Source organism: Eriocheir sinensis, chromosome 46, assembly GCF_024679095.1.
Source record: "Eriocheir sinensis breed Jianghai 21 chromosome 46, ASM2467909v1, whole genome shotgun sequence".
Taxonomy (NCBI): domain Eukaryota; kingdom Metazoa; phylum Arthropoda; class Malacostraca; order Decapoda; family Varunidae; genus Eriocheir; species Eriocheir sinensis.
The window spans coordinates 13,945,821-13,958,076 of record NC_066554.1 but is presented as its reverse complement, the minus strand read 5'-3'; positions in this window follow the sequence as shown (position 1 = coordinate 13,958,076).

Genomic DNA, 12,256 nt, shown 5'->3' with positions numbered 1-12,256 from the left:
TGTGGGTTCCGGTTGATGACTGTTGATGAAAGTCATCATTTGCTGATCCTAGTGTCAGTTCATCACGGCCAAAAGCACGACGTGTTGTTAGACATCCTGTTGTGCGACACCGACTGGGTGTCGCCACACGTACAGTCATACATACACATGTACATTATAATATACACATTACATCACTCGGTTCTCTAAAAGTCGCGACCTCGCGACTCACCCGACCTTTAAAAGCAGTGTACCTACCCATGTTACATTCGCACAATGTGTACTAGTTAAACGAGGTCCTGTTATTGCATTAAAAAAATATATATACAAGTCAGAGCCCGCCTAACGATACAGCATCGGGAAATGCCAATGATAATAAAAATAATCATGGAAGTAACAAGAAATGGGCAAAGTACATACAGGGCGAGATAAACAGGGCTAGAGTCGTGGACATGGAAGCTCAGTACTATTCCGAGAAAACAAAATAATAGCTCGAAAAATTATTTACATGATACATCCTAGTAAAATTAAATTGACTAAACTGTCATTAGGATACATGGTAATGGAGCTATTTGGAATAGTAAAAAGAAAAAGGAACAATCCTTGAAGAAGATCTGCTACACACGGAACCTTCGAGTCACACCTTGACACAAAACTGTCGCAGAGAAACGCTCATCCCTTGCGTGACAATTAATTGCCAGTGTCGTTACCCTCGGCACGCCTTCGAGACGGGTGGGGTTTACAACAATAGATAAGGTTGTGTGAAAAGAGGTAATGTTATCCGTAGAGTCTCCTATTAATTACAACGTGATAACAAGGACAAGTCTGGAGAACCTTAGAAGCATCGGCAGTCAGCACCACTAACTCCTAATACTCCGTTTTACAGGTCTACAGTACTATAAAAGAAAATCCTGTCACTAAGTTGTGAAGTCACTGTTATAACAAATCTCACAGAAATATATAATTCCAGCATAATTGATTAAAGTAATTCCAGCATTAATAAACATCAAGTGAAAAAGAGTAATTTCCACCTATCCCTCGATCGTAACGAACGTGGATGACTGACATCTTTGACGCCAAAAATAATTCCCGTAACGGGTAACAGTGGTATGTCAAGTAAGGGTAAGTAAGACTTGTCTGCTTACTTTCAAAGCTTACAGATATTCACATGCTGGTTACGATAAAAGTTAGGGACAGCATCTGCTCAAGTTAAGTCTGTTAGTGCAGAGAAAAAGTCTGTTTTAAGCAGAAGCACATGAGGTTCAAGGTTAAATTGTACCTATCCCTATGTTAGTCTACACCCTCGGTTATTACGGCTCCAATTGAATTAAGAAGACTGACTGCCTTGCATCAACTCAGCAATAAAAGAAAATAGTGGGTTAGAGTGAAAAGTATTACTCAAACACTCCCCTTCTCGCATGAAAAAGATGCAGGCAAAAGCTTTGGAACCAAACATAAATTAGTAGATGCGAGGATGCAGGTTATAGTCGTGTGGTGGAAAGATACACAAAGCAGCGTCAGGCTGAACCTCAAGCCGGCGCTAGTCTTTGGAGACGATCACTATGCACCATTCTGTGCGAAAAAAAAAATCGTAAAGCTCAAATTTCCAACCACCTATTTATCTGACTATTTCTGCCTAAACCACGGGTAAAAGAACAAACCAAGGAATTTTTGATTACCGCTGGTGACACCCAAAAAGGTTTAGGTCAGAGGGTCGCGAAGGCCCCCCTCCCCGACGAACGTGTCGACGGGAAACGAAGCTTCAAAAAGGACCCAAAATTATTTTAAATGCCATAAAAGTTGGCTGATAAAACCGTGTAGGTTGCCAGTGGGGCTGTAGTCAAGGGATACTGCACTCCTTCAAAGAGGAACTTTAAGGACAATCATGTACATAAGGAACTCTATTAATAATCCATCATTAGCTACAGAAATGGTTTCTCCATCTGTCCAGTTTCCTTGTTTAAAACACGAGATCAAATCAGTAGATAGCCTATAGGCGTCCACTGGCCTGTTAAAAAGGCCACTCGTTTGCACAGTGTCCACAGCAAAATTTATACCCTTTACGAGGCTGTGTTGCCCATCTTCCCCAAATGTTTCAAGAAAAAGTGACCGAAACGCATCATAATCCTTCCGTCCAGTGAACGCGCTCCTGTTTATGAGGGCCCTGTGCCCGTTCCCGGGATTGACCTTCGAGCGGCTGAGAGATATTTAATCTCCCGGATTTGACACGAATGAAATGTCCATGACAATCTCACTTTGAAACAAGAAGTCCCTGGCCGAATAATCTGCCTCCCTTGCTACCCTGCGAAAGGCCTAACTGCTGTTGCTGTTAGTGGGTGATTAATGGCAGAAGCCATTGTGGGATTAGTAAGGTAAGTAAATACCTCTTGGTTGCTCATGCAGCGTAGAAGAAGGAGGAGGCACCCTTTGAAGACTGCTACAACTCCTTACATGAGAACAGATACCGTTATCCTTGTCGGCACTGTTCTTTCTCTTTACCCACCCCTCATAGTCCTCGGTGAGAGCTTGTAACTGCGGGTCAGGTTTATCTGCCATTAAAAGAGTTACTAGTAAAATGGTAACAGAAAAAAAAATATTGCTGCAAAAATAAGTAAAGTAATAATCATTCACCGCTACGTATGTGCTCACTCCTCCCCGATGATTTTAAAATGCATAATAAAAGAGGAAAAAAAGAATAATGAGTGAGGCTTAGCAAGACATAACTTCTCCACTGTGCAATAAAACACACAAAAGAAAGGAGAAAAGAAAATGAATGATTATACATGAAATGCGTAACCATGTTCCTCAAGAAAAATATTAAACATCCACACGCCAGAAAAATCAACAGCTGAAAAATCTAATACATTAGATACGGCCCCACACACCTAAACACGTGAACATAATAATAGTAATGCACTTGAAATAATGTTGCAAGTGATGTAATTACTGAAACTGTATGTAGTGTCAGCTAGAATGTGTTAAAAACCTTGAAGACAGCAACTCGATGCCCCACTACTCAGCACGCTCGCGTCCTTCGCCTCGCCGGTGGCAAGGGCAGGGCTGCAGGGGTGGCAGGGTCTGCCGTCCCCCGTCTGGTAGCGGTGGTGGGAGAGGCGGCGGGCAGACAATATACGCCCACCAGTCACCCTCAAAGGTCCGAGTTGCCTGGCGAAGATAAGTGCGCACCTACGACGAGTTGTGTCGTAGGAAGAAACAAATGCCTGGACACCCCCAAGGAAACTTGGTTGTGTGGAGGTGAGAGGCGGGGCGCGCGGGCTGTGTGGAGGTGCGGGGCGGGGCGGGGTGTGCTCTCGGGTGCGGCTGTGTGTTGACTCGACTCACTGGGGCAGGAAAAGCCGCGCGCTGATGTCAGCGTATGCTTGCTGTGTCCGATACCGTTCACTGCCCCCACACACTGTCACTGAAGCTACGTTTGAGAGAGAGATATAACAATTCGGAGTAGTTCGTAACCACGCTGCACATCATTTATGTTAATAACTTTTGAGCGTTACCTTTTTTTTTACGTGGTTAACAACGAGGCGGCCACCAGCCACCATGCATTTTATGTTATGTTATATTAGAGATAACACCTATAGAACACTTCGGAGAGGTCCGTAAACCGCTGTTCACCATTTTTGTTAGCCTTTTTGTTAGCTGTTTTTTTGTGTTTTTGATTAAGGCGCGAACTGTTATCTCGCGTGAGGTCCGGTATACCGTTGCCTGCTTTCACAAGTTGATTGTAGTAAGGTGAGATAACACAATAGCCTTTTAGTTAAGTGATGTGTGGCCGAGCGGTAGCCGTTATAAGTTCACTTTAGTTCACTTTAGTTCTCTCTCTCAGGTTAATACAAATACCAAATGTATTTTAACTATATTAACAGTTGTACTACATAAGGTTTACAGTTTACGTGAGCGAGACGCACGAAATCAGAGACAGCCACACCGCTGCAGGGCGCGGGACGGCAGAGCACCGCTCGCCTGCCCGTCACCCGTCTTCTCTCCCTTCTCCGCATTGTTCGCCCGTTTTATTTGCTTGTAGTTCGTCCGGAAGGGTGTGGGTTCCGGTTGATGACTGTTGATGAAAGTCATCATTTGCTGATCCTAGTGTCAGTTCATCACAGCTTCCCACGGCCAAAAGCACGACGTGTTGTTAGACATCCTGTTGTGCGACACCGACCGGGTGTCGCCACACGTACAGTCATACATACACATGTACATTATAATATACACATTACATCATCCAGCTTTGGATTGAAATTTAGGATAGAGATAGTAGGAGGGAACATAGTAGAGATTGCTGTCAGTAGCTTAAGAAACCTGTATTTCGGTGAGGAAGAGAAGGTGAGGTTTAGAGGAAGAGAGATGGTGTTCCACAGAATGAAAATTAGAACGAAGACCGCGAATGTTGCAGAAATTTATAAGAAAAAGGCTCGAGGAGTTATCAAGACACCTCTCAGGTCGGCAGCTGGAAGGGGAGTCCTCCCTGGTGGATTTTGTGGTCCCCCCCCAGGCGGGGACTCCGAGGCATGGTTATTGAACGCCATTTTGAATTTTGAATTTTGGGAAAAGGTGTGTATGTTGTGTGAATGTAGTGTGGTGTGGATAGAAGAGGATCTGTCATTAGAGAACGTGCTGAACTACTCTCTGGTGTTGATCAGACAATATAGACACGGTTAGTGAGGTAATGGGAAGGGTCTTTGGAGGGCTTCAGCACCCTCCTCACTTCCCATATATACCTCACCGGGAGTGGCTTGCCCCCGTTCGGTAGGTGTCTTCCTACCTACTCCAATATACTCTCAATACACTAAAAATTCACTTCACTTTCACTGTCACATAAAACCAAGAGTAGCACTTACGCTGCACACAGCTGCTATATATTAGTAGTCAATACAGGGTTCCTCGAGCACTCTAATAGCGTGGTGTTTTTCAGTGGCTGGGGAAGGTCGTCACCAGGTCAAGTTATAAGTAGCTACAAAATACACTTAAGTCACGATTCCTTATAAAATACCACACTAAGTCTTTAGGGGACACTTTCCGCAACACTTGTATTGTAGGAGAAAGTGTATATCACTAAATATCAACGGAAATCACGTAAAAACAAAGAGCGCGCGTAGCGTGACCCAACTCGACAGCAACCACTCTCTCTCTCTCTCTCACACACACACACACACACACACACATACACACCATTCATTCCTCTCCATCCGTCCCTTCGACCGTGCCTCCCCTCCAGCCTACTTCCTTCCTTTCCTCCCTTCATCTCTCCTGCCTCCCTGTTCAACCTCCCTTCCCTTCTTCTGAGCCTCACTCTGATCGGCCCACAGATATTAGATTTCATCGTCCTCATTATCTCGCCCAGCTCATCAATCATTCAGAGGACTAGGAGACAGAGGAGGGAAAAATAATGCATAAATAATCAGATCAGGTTCGAGAAGCCATCTCGCTCTACCTTTTCCCGCATCCCTTCATCATCTTCTCCCTAAGGTGCAGTAAATTTGGTTGTTTATCATTCAAAGTTCCACTTGTCATAATCCTTGTCCAGGGGCATGGAAAATAACTAAGTTCACAGGGGAGAGGGAGACTAGAAAAGAGCATTGGGAGGAATAAGCGAAATGTTTAAAAAAAAGAGAATCATAGGTAACAGGTGAAACAAAATGGTAAAAGAGAGAGAAAAAAAAAAGACTATATATGTAAAAAGAATTGTAAGAGTAGGCCAAGGGTACGACTGTAACACGAACGTTATGTCTACTCGCATGGGAGACACTGCAATCAGGGGTAAGTGATTCAAGCCTTTTTTCTAACTCAGGATATTAAGGTGTAGATATGAAATGAAGATGGATACCAGTAGAGAGTATGGATATAACAAGGAGAGTTCATCGGTCATGGCAAAGAAGGGGAACATGAAGAATAACAGGGACTTGAATAGAGAAATCAATCCTATTAAGAAGAGTGAGTGATCGGATACTTTTCTTAACTCACTTGTGACGATGATACAAAATGGCAGCAATGACGTCGAAATAAAAACATTCAATAAAAAATTTAATAAAGAACTTATTGAAATAGCAGTGAGTGATCCATTTTTTTTCCAAATTTAGGGGTGACGAAAGTACAAACAAGACAGCTTCAATGACAACAAATAGGAGGGCACTTTTCTTTACTGCATTTCAAAAGAGATTCGTTTGAGAAAGAAAAAAAACGGGTCCCAATTAGTAGGGACATTCTATGGGACTGAGGATCAAGGATTTAAGAATAATGCATCCGGAGGCCGCATCTTCCCCCCCCTACGTCCGGCGTGACGGGGAAGAGATAGGTGTTAATTGGTGGGGTAGCTTCGATGGGGCTCGCTGTCTGCACACAGTTAGTTAGTTAGTTAGTTAGTTTATTGACCACAAAAATTTATACATTGCTTTTAAATATTTTACTGATTTGTAGTCCTGAAAAATTATGATCATAAAAATCAGCAAGTCCCAAGAACGACTAGGAATGCAAACTAAACTCTTATTTATATCGAAACCCAAAGGGAGAATATCACCTACAACGTACACTCTTGGTTTTACCTAACAAGAAAACAATAACTGCAAGTACCATATTTCCCTTAATCAACATCGAAAATTGTTAAACGCCATATGTTTTTTTTTTTTTTTATGTACTAAAAGACAAAACGAACTTTCCTAAAATAATAAAATAAGCCATAACCATGTAAAGGAAGCATACAACATTAAAGAACACCCAATAATTATATGAAATAAAAGGGAAAACGAAAAGAAAAATGCGACATAAAACTCCTATTCAATAAAAGTAACTCATAAGACACCATACGGCAGCAACTATTCATACATATACTCTCATGACATCGTAAACGTACTCAGAGTAAGTTATTCGGTACATCCATCAAAGTACTTAAGCTTGAAAAATTCAAGATAGCGTACCTCTCACGACATCCGTTCGACATGGTACATCGCAAGAGAACATGCTCTTCGCTTTGTACGGCATTTTCACCACATTCACAAGGGCGCATCTCGGCAGGTGTCCTACTCCACCTGCCCGTTTCGATTTTCAGGTTATGGGATATCAGACGTAATCTGGTCAGTGCTTGGCGCTTGTAATCTGGCACATATGTTTCAGTCGTGTACATCGGGTGCTGTGTTAAGTTTGGGTTCAACTGGGTTCTGTATGTATTGTATTTGGTAGCCTCTTCTGTTTTTTTCTCTGATGATCCTTTTAATTTTGTCGAGTGGGTTAGCTGTAATATCATATTGCATCGCTTGGACAACAACGCTATAGCCAGGTGTATTTGCCTGTCTGCACAAGGTGTATGCAATAGTAAATGGTTCTTCTTCGTTAGATAATCTAATCTTTGATTCTAAGAAGTTTCTTCTGCGCTTCTTGATAAAGTCTTGAATTGGATGTAATCCAGATTCAATAAAACATAAGTTAATACTAGTATTTTTTCTGACACCAAGTAAACATTTAACTGCTTTGTTGTACTGGGCTATTAGTGTGTTTGATCCCTCCGTAAACCATGTTTCTGAGCTATACAATAATGATGAAGCTATTGCAGCATCGAATACCATCTTCTTAAATATATATGGCATATCCGTGTTAGCGGAACAAAAGATAGCAAATTTATTTACCTGTGCTTCGTTAGATTTTTCATGAAGGGACATTATCCTTTTCATGTTAGCGTCGTCACTGAACCACGCTCCTAAGTAAAGATACGTGCGTGAATACTCAATCTTAACACCTTGTGTCTCCAGTGGGTAGTGTCTCTTCCACTGCCGTGTATTACGAAAAATTTCGTTTTCTTTTCATTGAGAACCATCATATACTCGAGCACAACAGCAAGTTTCTGTAAGCACTTTTCCCTCGACGTGGCAAGGATGACCATGTCGTCCATCAGGAGTAATGTGTGCAGGTCGCCTAAGTATCCGTCGGGGTCTACATTCCGTTTTAACATTCTAACTACTTGATCCATATACATAACAAAAAACAGACAACTCGACGGCGCCCCTTGTCGCACTCCGGTTGTCGTTGTGATTGTGGCAGTCTTCAGCACATTCTTGGTACACGAGTACATAGCCTGAATCGCTCTTAACATCAACTTGCCGCACCCACGCGATCTTAGAACAGAAATTAAACCATTCCGGGGGACCCTGTCATAAGCTTTGCTAAAATCTACAAACAAGACGTACAGTTTTTCATGTCTTGACTTTGCAAAGTCACTTAAGAATCGCAGCGCCATAATTTGTTCTAAACAACTTCGACCTTTGCCTGACATTTATCTTTATTAATCCACAATTTAAGTCTATTCAGTAACAAAATATCATAATTTTTTGCCAATGTGTTCATTACACTAATGCCTCTGTAATTCCCACAGTCCAGTCTATCTCCACTCTTGAATAAGACAAACAGCTTGCTAAAACCCCAAGCTACAGGATAGCACACATTGAGAAAAATGAAGTTTAAAACATTCAGTAAAAACATAAACCAATTAACCGGTAATACCTTAATAAGACCTGGACAAATCCCAACATAACTCCTATTCATATTCATCTCGTTGACCGCTTTATCGAGCTCTTCGACGGTAAAGGGACTGTCTAGTAAGGGTATCGAAGGACTTGACTCAAGTTCCAGCTCATGTGTTTCCTCGCTCTCCTGACCCTGATTCAGCAGCTGTTCGAAATGTGCTCGGAGCTGTTCGTCCTCTGGCTGTTCGAGTTCATTTGTATTCACTTTTCCAGACCAGTTAATTGCCTTCCATATTATCTTAGAGTCGTTTGATTCCAATAACCTTTTCCAACGTGGCTGAGTCGTATTCCAAGTCATTTCGCCTCGAGACACCCGCATTTTACACTCACGTGCCTTGTTCTCTAATACACTGCAACCCTCAGTTACCTTCCCCGTAACGTCGTCACGGGTGATATCTGTGAGATCTGGCGGGTTCGTATTCTCCAAGGCCTCAGTGAAAGCGTTCAAGTCCACTGTTTTGTATCTGGGGGTCTTCTGTAATGCTTTGTGTTCGAGAGATTTATAATAATGCTCACTCAAACTTTCGGCACGTTTCAGAAGCATCTTGGGTGTCATGTGTTTCTTTCCGTGGGTATTCACTGCTACACACAAAGGAGCGTGATCCGAGCCAGTGATACCTTGTTTCACATCCACAGATTGAATGGCAGTGATTAGGTTGGATTTTACAATACAAAGATCTATTTCAGATATCCATGATCGTCTTCGTTTGAATGATAAATCACTCCCTAGCCTTCGACCATTATTGTTCAAATGGTTTGCTACTACCATCTTAGTATTCTCACAGATACTTAGTAACACTCGCCCATGACTGTTCACTGCAGCGTCTTTCACATCGTTGTAGATGTAATCGTTCCCGTCCCCATCAGTAATTATCGGTACACCAACACGTGCGTTAAAGTCACATAGTACTATCACACTGTCTTCGACACACCGAGCGTGTATGGCTCCGAACAGAGACGGATCATAGTGTGGAGAATCTTCAGGTGGTATGTACACTCCTCCTAATGCGACTCCGGAACACACTGATAATACACACACACACACACACACACACACACACCGGTAGCTCAATACCTACCGCTCCGGTAGCTCAATCGGCTAGAGCGCCGCGCTGCAAGGCTTCACGACCAAACAGGCGGCGGTTCGAGCCCCGCTCAAGCCGGATTCTTTCATTTGACTAGGAGTGGTTACTGCCCCCCCCTTCAGCAAGGGGGATGGGGTGTGTGGTGTGTGAGGTCCTGGCAGTACCCAGAGATCGACAATAATGAGCACTTGCTCTCGTCGCTGCTGGCAAAAGCGAGTCCAACTCGTGATCAGGCCGTGGTGAATTACACACACACACACACACACACACTCTCTCTCTCTCTCTCTCACACGTTTATTCACTTCTTTCATTCATTCATGCTCTCTCTCTCTCTCTCTCTCTCTCTCTCTCTCTCTTCAGCCTCAACAGCCACTTACGGGCTCTTTGCAGGGAGCTTGACGTCGAGTTCACTAACGCCCGGGACAATTTGTACGGCCAGGGTGAGCTCTTCCATAGGGACGGAATACAACTATCCCACGTCGGGGCAGCCAGATTTGGAAGGCTCCTTAACGACGCAGTACGTGACACCCGAACGAAAAACTGCTCTCTGCCACGTCCCTCCATATATACCCCCCGTGTAAATAGATGGCATGCAACACAACAAACGGAAAACCGTGAACCCGCAAGTAACACCACCTCTATTACTAAACCTCAAGATAATATAAAAGTCCTAAGTTTCAATGCACGTAGCCTAAGAAACAAGTTTGATGAATTGAGATGTCTTGTTTCACCAGAAAATTTTGACGTAATTACTATAACCGAAACATTTATCGACACCACAAATATTGATTTAAGTTCAGAGTACAATATAGATGGCTACAGACTCTTCAACAAAGATCGTGTTAACCGTAGAAGTGGTGGTGTCGCCCTTTACGCCAAAAGCTATTTGCAACCCACTGACAAAACACCGAGAGTCAGTTACGTTGAACATTTGTGCGTGCGAGTAAACATTGTAAAAATTAATCGAAAAACATCTGTCACCTACAGGCCTCCGGGGCAATCACTTGAAGATGATGTTGAAATGTACAGCGTTTTAAGGCAGCCACTTAATAACAGCGACTCACTGATATTAGGAGACTTTAGTCCCCCTCATATTGACTAGGCGAATCGGTCGGGTACAGAAGGCGAGTCACATAAAATGATCGATTTTTTAGAAGAAAATTACCTAAGCCAAATGGTTACTGAATCACCTCGACAAAATAACATACTAGATTTTGTTATAGTGACCCAAGATAACCTAGTCAGTAATGTTACGGTAGGAGAACGCCTCGGTTCTTGCTATCATAAATTAGTGTGCGTCGACATTAGAGCTCAAACGTCAGTGACTGAAAATACAGTAAAGGTACCCAATTTCAAAAGAGCAAATTTCGTAGAAATCCAACAAAAACTAACAAAGATACAACTCTCAGATGATGGCAACGTAGAGGAAGTCTGGCTAAACTTTAAAAATCATTTACTTACTCAGCAGAACACATTTGTCTCATTGTGCGAGAAGCGAAGTAACACTAATAAAAGCCCATTTTGGTTTAATAGCGAAATTACACATTCGGTTGAGGAGAGAAAATTGTCTTACAGGCTAAAGAAGAGCAAAGCACGCCCGAAAACATTAAACTTTATCATGAAGGCAGGAGGCGAGTAAAAAGATTAGTATGTCAGGCAAAGCGTAGATATGAAGAAACACATTGTAGCCAGCCGTAAAAATAATCCGAAATCCTTCTTTAGTTATATAAACAACAGGAAGGCGATCAGAGGTGGAATTGGACCTCTAACAAACAGTGGCGGTGAACTAGTGACTGACAGCCAACACGTTGCGACCTTATTGAACAATTACTTTTCCTCGGTGTTTTATACTAGCATTCTTTCCACCACTACCACCAACACCAGCGACGACAACAGTACTAACGTAAATCTCGAGCATGCATTGCCTAACTTTGTAATAACTACCGATGAAGTCCTAAAAGCTCTCCAATCCCTTAAAACAAATAAAAATCCCGGACCTGACAAAGTATATCCTATACTGCTTAAAAGAAACAAAGTGCGAAATACTCTCCTCTCTCACAATCGTTTTCAATATGTCCTTGCGACAAGGTTTCGTCCCTTCGGATTGGAAAAAAGGCTAACGTGACACCGATTTTTAAGAAAGGAGACAAATAAAATACCGGGTAACTACAGGCCCATTAGCCTAACTTCAGTTGTAGATAAGCTACTCGAGAGCATAATTAGAGACAAAATTGTGAGTTACCTTTAAAGCCACTCATTTATTGGGGATTCACATCATGGCTTCCATAACAAAAGATGCTGACTATCAAACCTATTGACCTTTTATAACGACCTCTTCTCAGTTTATGACGTAACCAAATCACTGGACGTAGTCTATCTTGATTTTCAGAAAGCGTTTGATAAAGTTCCACATCATAAACTACTTTATACATTAAAGCAACTAGGTATTGTTGGTCAAGTACACCAATGGATCGCGAATTGGCTGAGCAACAGACAACAAAGAGTGGTGATCGACGGATTTAACTAAGAGTGGGCGCCTGTCACTAGTGGCGTCCCTCAGGGCTCGGTTCATGGCCCAGTGCTCTTCATTATTTACATCAATGATGTGGGTGTTGGAATCAATAATATCATTAGTAAATTTGCAGACGACACATAGATTGGTAA